The sequence below is a fragment of the Phyllobates terribilis genome, unplaced genomic scaffold, assembly GCF_046119375.1.
Source record: "Phyllobates terribilis strain yellow unplaced genomic scaffold, ASM4611937v1 Scaffold_1__5_contigs__length_1240528914, whole genome shotgun sequence".
Taxonomy (NCBI): domain Eukaryota; kingdom Metazoa; phylum Chordata; class Amphibia; order Anura; family Dendrobatidae; genus Phyllobates; species Phyllobates terribilis.
In genome coordinates this window covers 1,083,308,918-1,083,321,500 of record NW_027362761.1, presented here as the reverse complement: position 1 = coordinate 1,083,321,500, position 12,583 = coordinate 1,083,308,918, and positions in this window count along the sequence as shown.

The following is a 12,583-nucleotide window of genomic DNA, read 5'->3' as shown; positions in this document are numbered from 1 at the left end:
ACATGTCGCTGACTATGCACTGGGTAACTATGGTGACAGCAGGACAAGGGGCTGCTGTCCAAGTCTTGCCGTCCCCACGAGTTGTGCGTCAATCCTCTTTATGTCAAAGTTCCTCCACTGCTTCTGCCTCCTCAACCTCCTCTCGGTCCTCCACCTGCACCCAAAGCCTGTCTGGTCCTGCCACAAGCTTTCTAACTGCGCAGAAGGGATACTGCACACCTCCTTACTATGCTGGCAGAAGGGCTCAACGTCATCAGGCGGTTTTTGCATTGAAATGTCTGGGAAATGTGAGTCACACAGCTGAGGAGTTGTGGTCAGCTCTGGAGAACCAATTTCATGAATGGTTGTCTCCACTGGACCTGAAACCAGGGAAGGCCGTGTGCAACAATGCTGCAAACCTGGGTGCGGCCCTTCACCGGGGCAATGTCACACACGTGCCTTGTATGGCTCACGTGTTGAACCTGGTTGTCCAGCAATTTTTAGCCCACTATCCCAGACTAGATGGCGTTCTGCAGAGGGCACGGTCGCTGTGTGCTCACTTCCGCCGTTCGCATCCCGCAGCTCAGCGACTTACATCTCTACAGAAGTCGTTGGGCCTGCCACTTCACCGGCTAAAATGCGATGTGCCTACCCGGTGGAAATCAACTCTGCACATGTTGCAGCGACTGTGGCAGCACCGACAAGCCCTGGTGCAATACGTTCTGACGTATAGCCTGGGCCAACGAGATTCAGAGGTGGGGCAAATCACGCTGGAGGAGTGGTCTCAGATCAGGGACCTATGCACCCTTCTGCACAGTTTTGAAATGGCGACGAAGATGTTTAGTGCTGACGATGCCATTATCAGCATGACTATTCTGGTGATTTACATGCTGGAGCACATGTTAAACAGAATTCGGAGTCAGGTGGTGGCACAAGAGGAGGTGGAGGAAGTAGAGGAGGAGGAGTTGTATGCGGAAGGGCTAACATCTGCAAGGTCCAGACGGTCGGCAGCACCAAGGCGGCAGGCATGTGAGGGTGGGGGAGATGGTTTTACCAGGGCGCATGGTAGCAGCCAAACTAGTGAGGAAGGTGCAGGAGCCCAGGAAGAAGTGGAGGACGAACTGATGGAAGACTCATCAGATGAGGGAGACCTTGATCACATTTCTGTTGTGCGAGGTTGGGGGGAGAGGACAGAGGAAGGAAGCATGATTGTTACCTCGCCACCAACACAACAGGGACTTGGTGCTCCTGGATGCGCAACACACACGAGTGCCTTCTTGCTGCACTACCTGCAACATGACCCTCGAATTGTGAGAATTAGAAATAATCCTGACTACTGGGTTGCCACACTGTTAGATCCCCGGTACAAAAATAAATTTGCAGAAATTATTCCTGCCATAGAAAGGGATGCACGCATGCAGGAGTATCAGCAGAGACTGTTGCAGAATCTTACATGTGCTTTTCCACAAAATACCAGTGGTGCACGTAGTGAATCTCACAGTTCCAACTTGCCAACCGTGGGACCGTCAAGTGTTCAGCACTCAAACCGTAACAGAACCACAGTATCTGCTGGTAACATCAATTTTGCGGAATCATTTCACCACTTTTTTAGCCCATCCTTTGCAAGGCCACAGGAGACAAGAAGTCTGACATATAGTCAATGCCTAGAGACGATGGTACAGGAGTATCTCCAAGTAAACATTGAAGCCACGACTGTCTCACTGGACCCTTGCTCTTTTTGGGCTTCCAATCTGGATAAATGGCCGGAGCTAGCCACTTACGCCTTGGAGATCTTGTCATGCCCCGCAGCCAGCGTTCTGTCTGAACGTGTGTTCAGCGCTGCTGGTGGTGTGCTGACAGATAAGCGCACGCGGCTCTCCACTGATAATGTAGACAGGCTCACGTTCATAAAGATGAACAAATCATGGATCCGAAACGACTTTTCTACCCCTGTGTCATCCTGGGGAGAGTAAAAGCTTGATTTGTTAAAATCACCTCACCAACCATTTTAAGCTTTAAAATTACTAATCATGTTTATCTGTATCTTGGCTGGAAAATAATTTGGGCTTTGTAGCAGTGTGCAGCACTGATTCTATTAGGCCATCTATAATAAGCTCCACCAGATTTAAAATTACTAATCATGTTTATCTGTATCTTGACTGGAAAATAATTTGGGCTTTGTAGCAGTGTGCAGCACTGATCCTATTAGGCCATCTATACTAAAGCTTCACCAGAATTAAAATTAATAATAATTTTTAGCTGCATCTAGCCCGGAAAATAATTTTGGGGCTCCGAGATGCGCAAGACACATAAGTGCCTTCTTGCTGCACTACCTGCAGCATGACCCTCATATTGTCAGAATTCGAAGTAATCATGACTACTGGGTTGCCACACTCTTAAATCCCCCAAACTTTTCGATCAACCTTTTCATTTTAATAAAGACCAAAAAAATGGTCATTTTTGAAATTATAAGCATTAGCAGGTTGTTAGAAACTGAAATCAAACAGTTTTCAACTCAAAACTTTATTCTAGGTGATGTTACATTTTCACATAGGACCCCTTGTTCGAAAGGAGCTTCTGAACTCTCTCGTCCATTGAATTTGTCAGGTTTTGGATGGTTTCTGCTTCAATTATTTTGCATGAGGACAGAATACCCTCCCAGAGCTGTTGCTTAGATGTGAACTGCCTCCCGCCATCATAGACACTCCTTTTAATGATGCTCCAAAGGTTCTGAATGGGGTAGAGGTCAGGGGAGCATGGGGGTCACACCATAAGTTTGTCCCCTTTTATGCCCATATCAGCCAGAGATGCAGATGTTTTATGTGCAGCATGAGATGGTGCATTATCATGCAGAAAAATGATCTTGCTGTGAAATACACGGTTCTTCTTCTTGAACCATGGCAGGAAGTGCTGTTTGAGAAAATCCACATACATTCTGGAGTTCATCTTTAGCGCCTTCAGGGATCCTAAAGGGGCCGACAATCTCTCTCCCCATGATTCCAGCCCAAAACATTACTCCACCTCCTCCTTGTTGGCGCTGTAGCCGTGTTTGCGTGGGGTGTCCATCAACCAGCCATCCTCCACTCCATCCATCTGGACCATCGAGCGCTGCACGGCACTCATCCGTGAACAAAACAGTTTTGAAATCAGTCTTCATGTAATGTTTGGCCCACTGGAGCCGTTTCTGCTTGTGTGAAGTGGATAGAGGAGGTCGACAGGATGGCGTATGCACAGCTGCAAACCTCTGAAGGATCCTGCATCTTGTTGTTCGGGGGACGTTGGAGGCACCAGCAGCTTCAAAAACTTGTCTGCTGCTATGACAAGGCTTTCTTGCCGCTGCTCTTTCAACCTGACGTAATTGCCTGTAGGAAAGAGTCCTCATTTTGCCCTTATCAGCACGCACACGTGTGTACTGTGAATCAGCTACATACTTCTTGATTGCCAAGACACTTCATCCTGATCATCGCACAATGTTGATTGTAGTCATGCCTTGACCTAAACACTCCACAATTTGTTGCTTCTCAGCAGCCGACACATCCTTTTTCTTTCCCATTTTGGCAGAAAATGTAGGCTGCTTAATAATGTGAGAGAGCCTTCTTAAGTAGTCTTGCCTTTCATTGGACACACCTGCCAAACTAATTAGCACAGGTGTCTGCAATTGCTTACAGTGATATAAAGAGCCCTGACACACATCACCATCAATGAGTTTAACTGACAAACAAACAAATTCTTCCCTTATCACTCCTAAACACTTTTTGCATAATAATTTGGAACGCAGTGTACATGTGCTTTTCCACAAAACACCAGTGGTTCACGTAGTGAATCTTACAGTTCTAACTTGCCAACCGTGGTCTGTATGGAGTTGTTCAATAAAGGGACCAAAATTAAGATAACATAGATGGGAGAGGTCTCTATGAATAGGAATTCCTAAGTATTTGAAACCCTGTGAGGGCCAGGCAAAGGGAAAGTTGGACTGGATGGAATCCTATATGGATTTGGGGAGGGAGACATCGAGGGCCTCAGACTTCGCTGCATTGATTTTGACCATGTAACAAAGTGATCTATTTCAGCCATAACAGCATGGATGGATATATGTGATTGAGTGATATATACTAGGACATCATCAGCAAATAGAGAGCACTTGTACTCGGTGCCTCCCACCTCAATCCACCTAATATTGGGGTTATGGCGAATTGATGAGAGCAGGTGCTCCGTCACTAGGATGTATAAGAGAGGGGACAGAGGACATCCCTGCCTTGTCCCATTGGTGATTGTGAAAGGTGATGAAAATGTTCTGACGCACCCCCTGGGCCTTGGGACACCCGGAGCCGGACCCTTTTTGGTGGATGCTGGTGGTTGTAGTCTTCGTGGCGGCGACCCGGTTCCGTGGCTCAGGGTGGTCAAACCAGTGGCGGAACTATTTATGTGGTTTTGATGTTTAAATGTCCGACTATGCCACCCGTGGATTGCGGTCAGAGTGAACCGCCGCAACAGGGCAGACCGCTGAGGCTGGTGTTGTGGGTGCAGCAGAGCGTAGCATAACTCCCCACGGGAGGAGTATAGCCTCAGGGCAGTGCATGCGGAGGATGGGGGTGATGGTGCAGGGCAGCAGCAGTAACGACACGGAGTCAGTGATGCAGTTCAGGGCCTTTACTCACAGTTCTTATTATCCAGACCACGTCTGCAGGTAACGGCTGCCCACGTCGTACTGTGCTCACCAGGTGAGGGGCTCAGACAACTACCAGATAACTTTGGAGCGCTTCACAGGACCCCATTTGTGTGTCCTTTGTCTGGCCTTTCTTACCAACACTTCTGTCCGGCTGCCTCGGGCCTCCTCTTGGTAAACTTGGCGCCAGTTTCCCTGACCATATGTGGTGCCTTCCTAGCGGGTGTAGCGAGGGGCTGCGCCACATAAAATGTCAGAGCCTCCGGTTTCTAGCTGAGGGTCGTTTCCTGCCTCCACTAGTTCGGGGACCGGTCTCACCCTTTGGCCTGACCCCTCCACGCAGGTGGATTCGGGCGTGCGGTGGCGACTCGCCCGTTCGCACCCCTGGGATCCCTTCATTCCTCGTTCCTGGAGCCTTCTACGCTCCTCTTCCTTCCTTCTCACTCTTGCAGGCCTGGGCCTCTGTTACTAGGCCCGCCTCCGGAGCAGAGCTCATGCAGAGCCCCTGCTCCCTGCCACTTCTGCTCAGACTTCTCTGCACTGAACTAAGGTGGTGCCCACCTTTTATACTCCTTTCTCAATGCACCCAGGAATTGCTTCCTCCCTGCTCCTGCACTACAGGGTTCCCCTTCCTCAGTGTTCCCTCCCCCCACTCCAGCCAGGGACAGGGACTGTCGTGCCCATCTCAGGGGCATATTGGTCGCCCTGCCCCACGGCAATGTGGTGTAATGCATGCAGGTGTCGGGTCCTGATCCACACTCCATCCTTACCTGAGAGTGAGATATCACACCTCTGGGTGAGGTGCAATACGTCTGTAGCAACCGAGCCCTCAGGGTGCTACAGTTCCATTTATCTTCAGCCTAGGTGATGTATTGTGATACAGGGCCGTGATTTTGGCTATAAAAGGGTCCTCTAGACCCCTACCCCAAGCTTTTTAAGAGAATCATATATGGCGTGCCAGGAGACTCTATGGAATGCTTTCTCAGCATCCAACGAGAGTATCTAATTACAAATTTTTAACTGCATCTAGCCCAGGAAATACTTTGTGCCTAGTAGCAGTGTCTGCTAGTCAGCGGATTATCCCGGCTGTTAAGCAAGCTACACCACCTGTAGTTTGGACACTTAATTTTTTCAAAGGAAATGCTTCGGGACCACGGGATACTCAGTGAAGAGCATCAGGAGGCACCCCAAGGCATAGGGGCTGGGACTGGCAGTAGGATGCCTTGCGGTGGACAGCCGAGCTCGATCCTTATAAAAGTTTTTTAACTGCAGCAGCTTTAGTGGACGCTACTGGAGCTGGAATTACGCGGCTGCTGGCATGAGACTTGCCCTCCAATAGATCCTTGTAAATGGATTTAAAGTGTATTCATTCAAATTAGAGAGACAATTTAAATTAAAAAACTTAGAGCTGCCTCCACAACAGGGGGGCTCGCTCGACCCACCAGCGGACAGGCACCAGTATTGGGAGAGGGGGGCTGGCCGTCAGGGTTCACCGCGGCTCTGGCACAAACCCGGTGACACGGAGGTGGCACGGGCAGGAGCGGGCTGAACGTGTCGGCTTCTCACTTTTTGGATTTTAGAAGGGCATGACATGCCTATATCTGTGTCTCCCCCTCCTTTTACTCCTCCACCTCTTTTCTTTTCTCATGACTATATGTACTTGTCACTTTTCCATGTGTTAGTTGTGTCTTCTGAGCAGTTTGTCAGCTTTTGGACACCTTTGAAGGTGTTTTCTATGTGTTTCTATGTGTTTTTGTTTGCATGCCATTGGTTTTAACGGTGTTCGAAGGTGTTCGACGAACAGTTCGACGAACAGTTCGGCGAACACACGGGTGTTCGACGAACCGAACCGAACTCGAACACTACGGGGGTGGCTCAACACTAAAGATAACCATTAATTTAATGATTTGCCGACAGATATAAATGTGAAAAAAACAGCCCAGTAATGAGACTAAGGAAAATGCTTTCAGGGCTCCGTACATTTGAATCACTTATTAATAAAAGAAAATTGCATCAATTACTGAATATAGCCTAATTATGCCAACTTCTGACTAGATTATTTTAGTTTATTCCTCATAGCTGTAAGGTTCATTAATGTTCTTAATATGAAAAAAAACAGAATTAAAAGGACTTACAGTAATACATTAGCAAGACAGGGTAAGTGTGAGATATTAATGCAAATAATTAGAAAACATTGAAATATAAGCTATAAAAATATAAAATTAGTAAAATTAAAATATGTTACATATAAAATTAACCACTTTAACAGTGTTAAAGATTTTTAGTTGGAAGTTGACCTTATCCTCTAATTGCTTTGCCAGTTACACACCTTACCTTCAAAGGTTGACTTACATGTAAGAGATACATGGACAAGTTGGGTCGGCGTAAGTAAGATTAGCTGATAATTGTCTCCCCCTTGATATATAAAGAAGGGGTCTTCTCCTATGACATTTTAATTGATATAAATCAATGAATTATATAGATGAGAGTAAGTACAATTTCTGTAGACCTCATAGTACACTGATAGCAGCAAGGAAACACTTTAATGTATTATTGTAATCTCATACCTTTTATAGCATATACATAAGAACCCATGCTGCTGTGAGTGGACAGTTGGCCATGCATATAGGTTTTCTTCATTGTGGTTCATAGTTTTAATGTTGAAAGAAGATACAAGTCCATCGAGTTCAACTTATAATCCCAGCGTGTTAATCCAGAGGAAAGCAAAACCCCATGAGGAAAATGCTAAATTCGTCAAAATGGGTTGAAATCCTTTACTGTCTCTAAATATGACTAGTGCACTGGTTGAGACTTGTTCACAGGATGAGTGTTCCATTACAGTGCCTAGCACTCATAACATCCAGTCCTTCCTTGAAATTGTTTAGTAATACAGGGTGGGCTATTTATATGGATACACTTAAAGTAAATGGGAATGGTTGGTGATATCAACTTCCTGTTTGTGGCACATTAGTATATGGGAGGGGGAAATCTTTTCCAGATGGGTGGTGACCATGGTGGCCATTTTGAAGTCAGCCATTTTGGATCCAACTTTATTTTTTTCATTGGGAAGAGGGTCATGTGACACATCAAACTTATTGAGAATTTCATAAGAAAAACAATGGTGTGCTTGGTTTTAACGTAACTTTATTCTTTCATGATTTTTTTACAAGTTGATGACCACTTATAAAATGTGTTCAAAGTGCTGCCCATTGTGTTGGATTGTCAATGCAACCCTCTTCTCTCACTCTTGACACACTGATAGCAACTCCGCAGAAGAAATGCTAGCACAGGCTTCCAGTATCCGTTGTTTCAGATGCTGCACATCTCGTATCTTTAAAGCATAGACCATTGCCTTCAGATGACCCCAAAGAAAAAAGTCTAAGGGGGTCAGATCGGGAGACCTTGGTGGCCATTCAACTGGCCCATGACAACCAATCCACTTTCCAGGAAACTGTTCATGTAGGAATGCTCAGACCGGACACCCATAATGTGGTGGTGCACTATCTTGTTGGAAAAACTCAGGGAACATGCCATCTTCAGTGCATAAAGAGGGCAACATATCATCATGTAGCAATTTCAGATATCCAGTGGCATTGAGGTTTCCATTGATGAAGAATCGACCCACTATCTTTGTACCTCATATACCACGCCATACCATCAAGATGCGAGATGTGCGGCATCTGAAACAACGGATACTGGAAGCCGGTGCTAGCATTTCTTCTGCGGTGTTGCCATCAGTGTGTCAAGAGTGGGAGTAGAGGGTTGCATTGACAATCCAACACAATGGGCAGCACTTTGAACACATTTTATAAGTGGTCATAATCTTGTAAAAAACTCATGAAAGAATAAAGTTACATTAAAACCAAGTACACCATTGTTTCTCTTATGAAATTCTCAATAAGTTTGATATGTCACATGACTCTCTTCCCATTGAAAAAAATAAAGTTGGATCCAAAATGACTGCCTTCAAAATGGCAGCCATGGTCACCACCCATCTGGAAAAGTTTTTTCCCTCCTATATACTAATGTGCCACAAACAGGAAGTTGATATAACCAACCATTCCCATTTAATTTAGGTGTATCCATATAAATGGCCCACCCTGTACAACATAATTAATAATCAGTGAAGAATCATAGTCGGTGAGGTTGATTAAACCTTCTACCTCTAGATGCCCCCTTGTCACTGTTGCAGACATATCTTGTAAAATGATCATTGGTAAGTAGTGTTGAGCATTCCGATACTGAAATATCGGGTTTCGGCCGATATTCGAGGTATCGAAATTCCGATACTTAATTCCGATATTCTAAAAGTATCGTATACCGGAATCGGAAGTTCCCATAATGCAATGAGCCATTTTCATTTTATTCAGCCAATGAGGATCGTAAGAAGTGTGTGCACATCCTGTTAGGCATGTAGGCATCTTAACTAATGGCATGGCTGTGATTGGCTGCTGAAATGTTGTAATGATGCACTATAAAAGCCGCTGCCGCCATTTTGAGCTCACTCTGCTGTGAATTCAGTTAGGGATAGGACGCTGTTGTTCTGAGGGACAGTTTTAGCTACCTATTTGCTCTATTCTGCTTTACCCAACCAAGCTACTTTATAAATCGCTGTGCCTTGCAGCGCTAGTGCATAGTTCTCTGTGCTGTTCACCACGGTCTGCAAGGTCTGTGTGTGTGAGTGCAGCTCACGCTGTAGTGTGTGCTTCAGCCACGTCTGGTTGTAGTGCACTTAGCATGCGTCACTGCCTCATACATTGTTCTTTTTTGCTAATTGATCATTTTTCCTGATTTCTCCCATTAGTGTGGTGGTTCCATCCGTATTCAGCTACATTGGTTCCAAACACACTATATAGGAGTAGATAGAGGAGCCTTTCTGCAGCATTGTGCCCTGCAGCCCCAGCCAGATTAGTATTAACCTATTTTTTGTAGCCTCATCTATTGCATTGTAGGTTACCTTCTTGCATTGTAATAGCTACAAAAAGTTTGTGATACTATCGGTATTACATCTTTGGGCACATCCAGTGTCTTTTCGTGACAAAGAAAACCTAAATAAAGTTCATCAAACACTCCACTTTACAGTTGTGTAGGCCACATTAGCTCATATTAAAGTCTAGTCCACACTTTATAAAATTAGTATTTCTTATACCTGTTAGCAGCTGTTCAGGAATAAGCACACTAAGCCCTTATTACTTTTCTGCCTATCTTTATCAGTCTACCAAGATGAAGAAGGCAGGGAGTAAGGCATGTGGTCGTGGTCGTGGGCGTGGAGTTTCTGCAGGGAGAGGACATGAGGATTCTGTGCCTGCAGGGAGAGGACGTGGGGATTCAGTGCCTGCTGCGGGCACCAGTGACTCAGCATCCCCCAGTTTTACCAGGGAACAGTCCTTTATGCGCAGCTTTGTAGGAGCTAGCCGTACCCCACTGCTGCGGGAGGACAAAATTGATGGATGGCAGCTAACGCATTGACTTCAATTAGTTCCAGATCCTCTCAGGTCCTGAGCACTGAAGAGCACCCATCTGTCTCTTCACCACCTGCCAAATTGCCCAGGCAGTCAGAGAGCCCTGGACAGGAGCCATCTCTACTTCTGTTCTCTGAATCTCTTGGCTTGGAAAGAGGGGGCCAGCCAAACAGAATTCTAGAATTTGAAGAAGAGGTAGTATGCAGTGATGCGCAACCGCTTTGTCTCTCTGAACCTGAAGAGGCGGGTGGGCCAGTGCCTATGGTCAGCAGCACACCTCAGTATGCATCTGATGATGAGACTCAGGTGCCACTTTCTGGTGCATACTGTGCTGTCGAGACTACCCAGGAGAAGCAGTTGTTCAAGCAGAAGAGGGTGGTGTAGATGATGAGGTCCTTGACCCATCATGGCGTGAGGGACAGGAAGGTGGTGGGAGCAGCTCTGAGGAAGAGATTCCCCGAACGGCCCAAAAAGGAGGGAGAGGGAGGAGGCAGACTTGGTTGCCTGTAGCCTCCACTTCGGCACCCATTAGGAGCATGGCTCTTCCAAAATCCAAAGCGGGCACTCCCAAGACTTGCAGTGCCTGGTCCTTTTTTGACACAGTTGCAGATGACATTTGCTTTTTTAAATGCAAGCTGTGTAATCAGAAGGTGAAAAGAGGGAAAAGTGTCAGCAACCTCAATGCCACAAATATGTGGAAACATGTGCGGACCAAGCACGTGGTGGAGTTACAAAAACACACTGAAGACATAGGCCAACCTACAGCGCCACCTACCACCTCTTCAGCTCGTGTTGTAGCCTCTTCCTCCAGCTCACACACAGCTGGTTCGGCTTCCTCACACGATCGCCATGGAAGAACCTCTGGCACTGTTGTACAGAGACACAGTGTAATTCCACCCACAGCACCACTTTCCCAGTCATCCTCACACTCCCAGGTCAGTCTACAGCCATCGTTAGCACAGGCATGGGAGAAAAGGCGCCCATACTCGGCAAACCACCCCCGAGCACAGGCTCTGAATGCTGGCATTGCTAAACTACTATCCCTTGAAATGCTATCATTCAGGCTGGTGGAGACTGACACCTTCCTTAACTTTATGGCATTGGCAGTCTCACAATACAACGTGCCCAGCCGCTTTTATTTCAGCAGGCAAGCCTTCCCTGCCCTGCAACAGCATGTGGAGGGAAAAATTAAACATGCGCTACAAAACACCGTCAGTAGCAAGGTCCACCTGACCACCGATGCGTGGACCAGTAAGCATGGACAGGGACGATACCTTTCCCTCACTGCCTATTGGGTAAATGTTGTGGAGCCGGGTACAGATCTTGAGAGTGGCGCTGTACGTGTTCTGCCAACTCCAAGGATTGCAGGAAACCAGTCTGTACATATTGACTCCTCTTCATACTCCAGCTCATCTGAATCAGCGCTGCAGGAGCCGTCACGGTCTACCTCCACATCGACCCGTGAACGGTTACCTGTTATGATGACCGATATGAGCACAGCCGTGGCCAAACGTCAATAGGCCGTATTAAAATTAATTTCTTTGGGGAATCGAAGCCACACAGCACAGGAGCTCTGGAATGCCATCAAGCAGCAGAGCGACGTGTGGTTTGTGCCAGCGAATCTCCAGCTAGGCATGGTAGTGTGTGACAATGGCCGAAATCTGGTGGCAGCTCTGGGCCTAGGCAACCTTACTCACATCCCATGTCTGGCACATGTGCTCAACTTGGTCGTGCAGAGTTTTTTGAGGGACTATCCGGATCTTGATGCACTGCTTCACAAGGTCCGCATAGACTGCGCTCACTTGCGGCGTTCCAGCAGCGCAAGATCGCGCATTGCAGCTCTGCAGCGCCGATTACGTCTTCCGGAACATCGCATCATATGTGACCTACCCACCAGGTGGAATTCAACGTTACATATGTTGGAGAGTTTGTGTGAGCAGCAGGCAGCAGTAATGGAGTACCAGCTGCAGCAGGTGCAAACAAGTCGCAGTGCGCACCGTTCACACTTCACCACCACTGAGTGGGCCTCTATGAAGTACATTTGACATGTTTTGCGTGCCTTCGATTATTCCACGTGGATGGCGAGTGCAGATGATGCACTAGTCAGCATGACTATCCCCCTTATCTGCCTGCTTGAAAAAACACTGCAAGCACTAAGGGAGGAGGTTTTGCAAGAGGTGGAGGATGAGGAGTCACAAATGCCATCTGCGTCTGTACAGTCTGCGCAACGTGGTTCCTCACAGAAGCAGTGCCTCAGCACAAGGCAAGACCAGTATGGCCCAAATGTGGCAAAGTTTAGTGTCCCCGCCGCCACAAATGTCTACACCATCACAGACGGCTCCAGTCAGCAGGAGGCAACGTTTCCGTCAGATGGTGACAGACTACATGTTTTGCCCTCTCAGTGTACTCCCAGACTGCTCTTCCCCCTTCAAGTTTTGGGTCTCTAAGCTGGATACATGGCCAGAGCTTAGCCAGT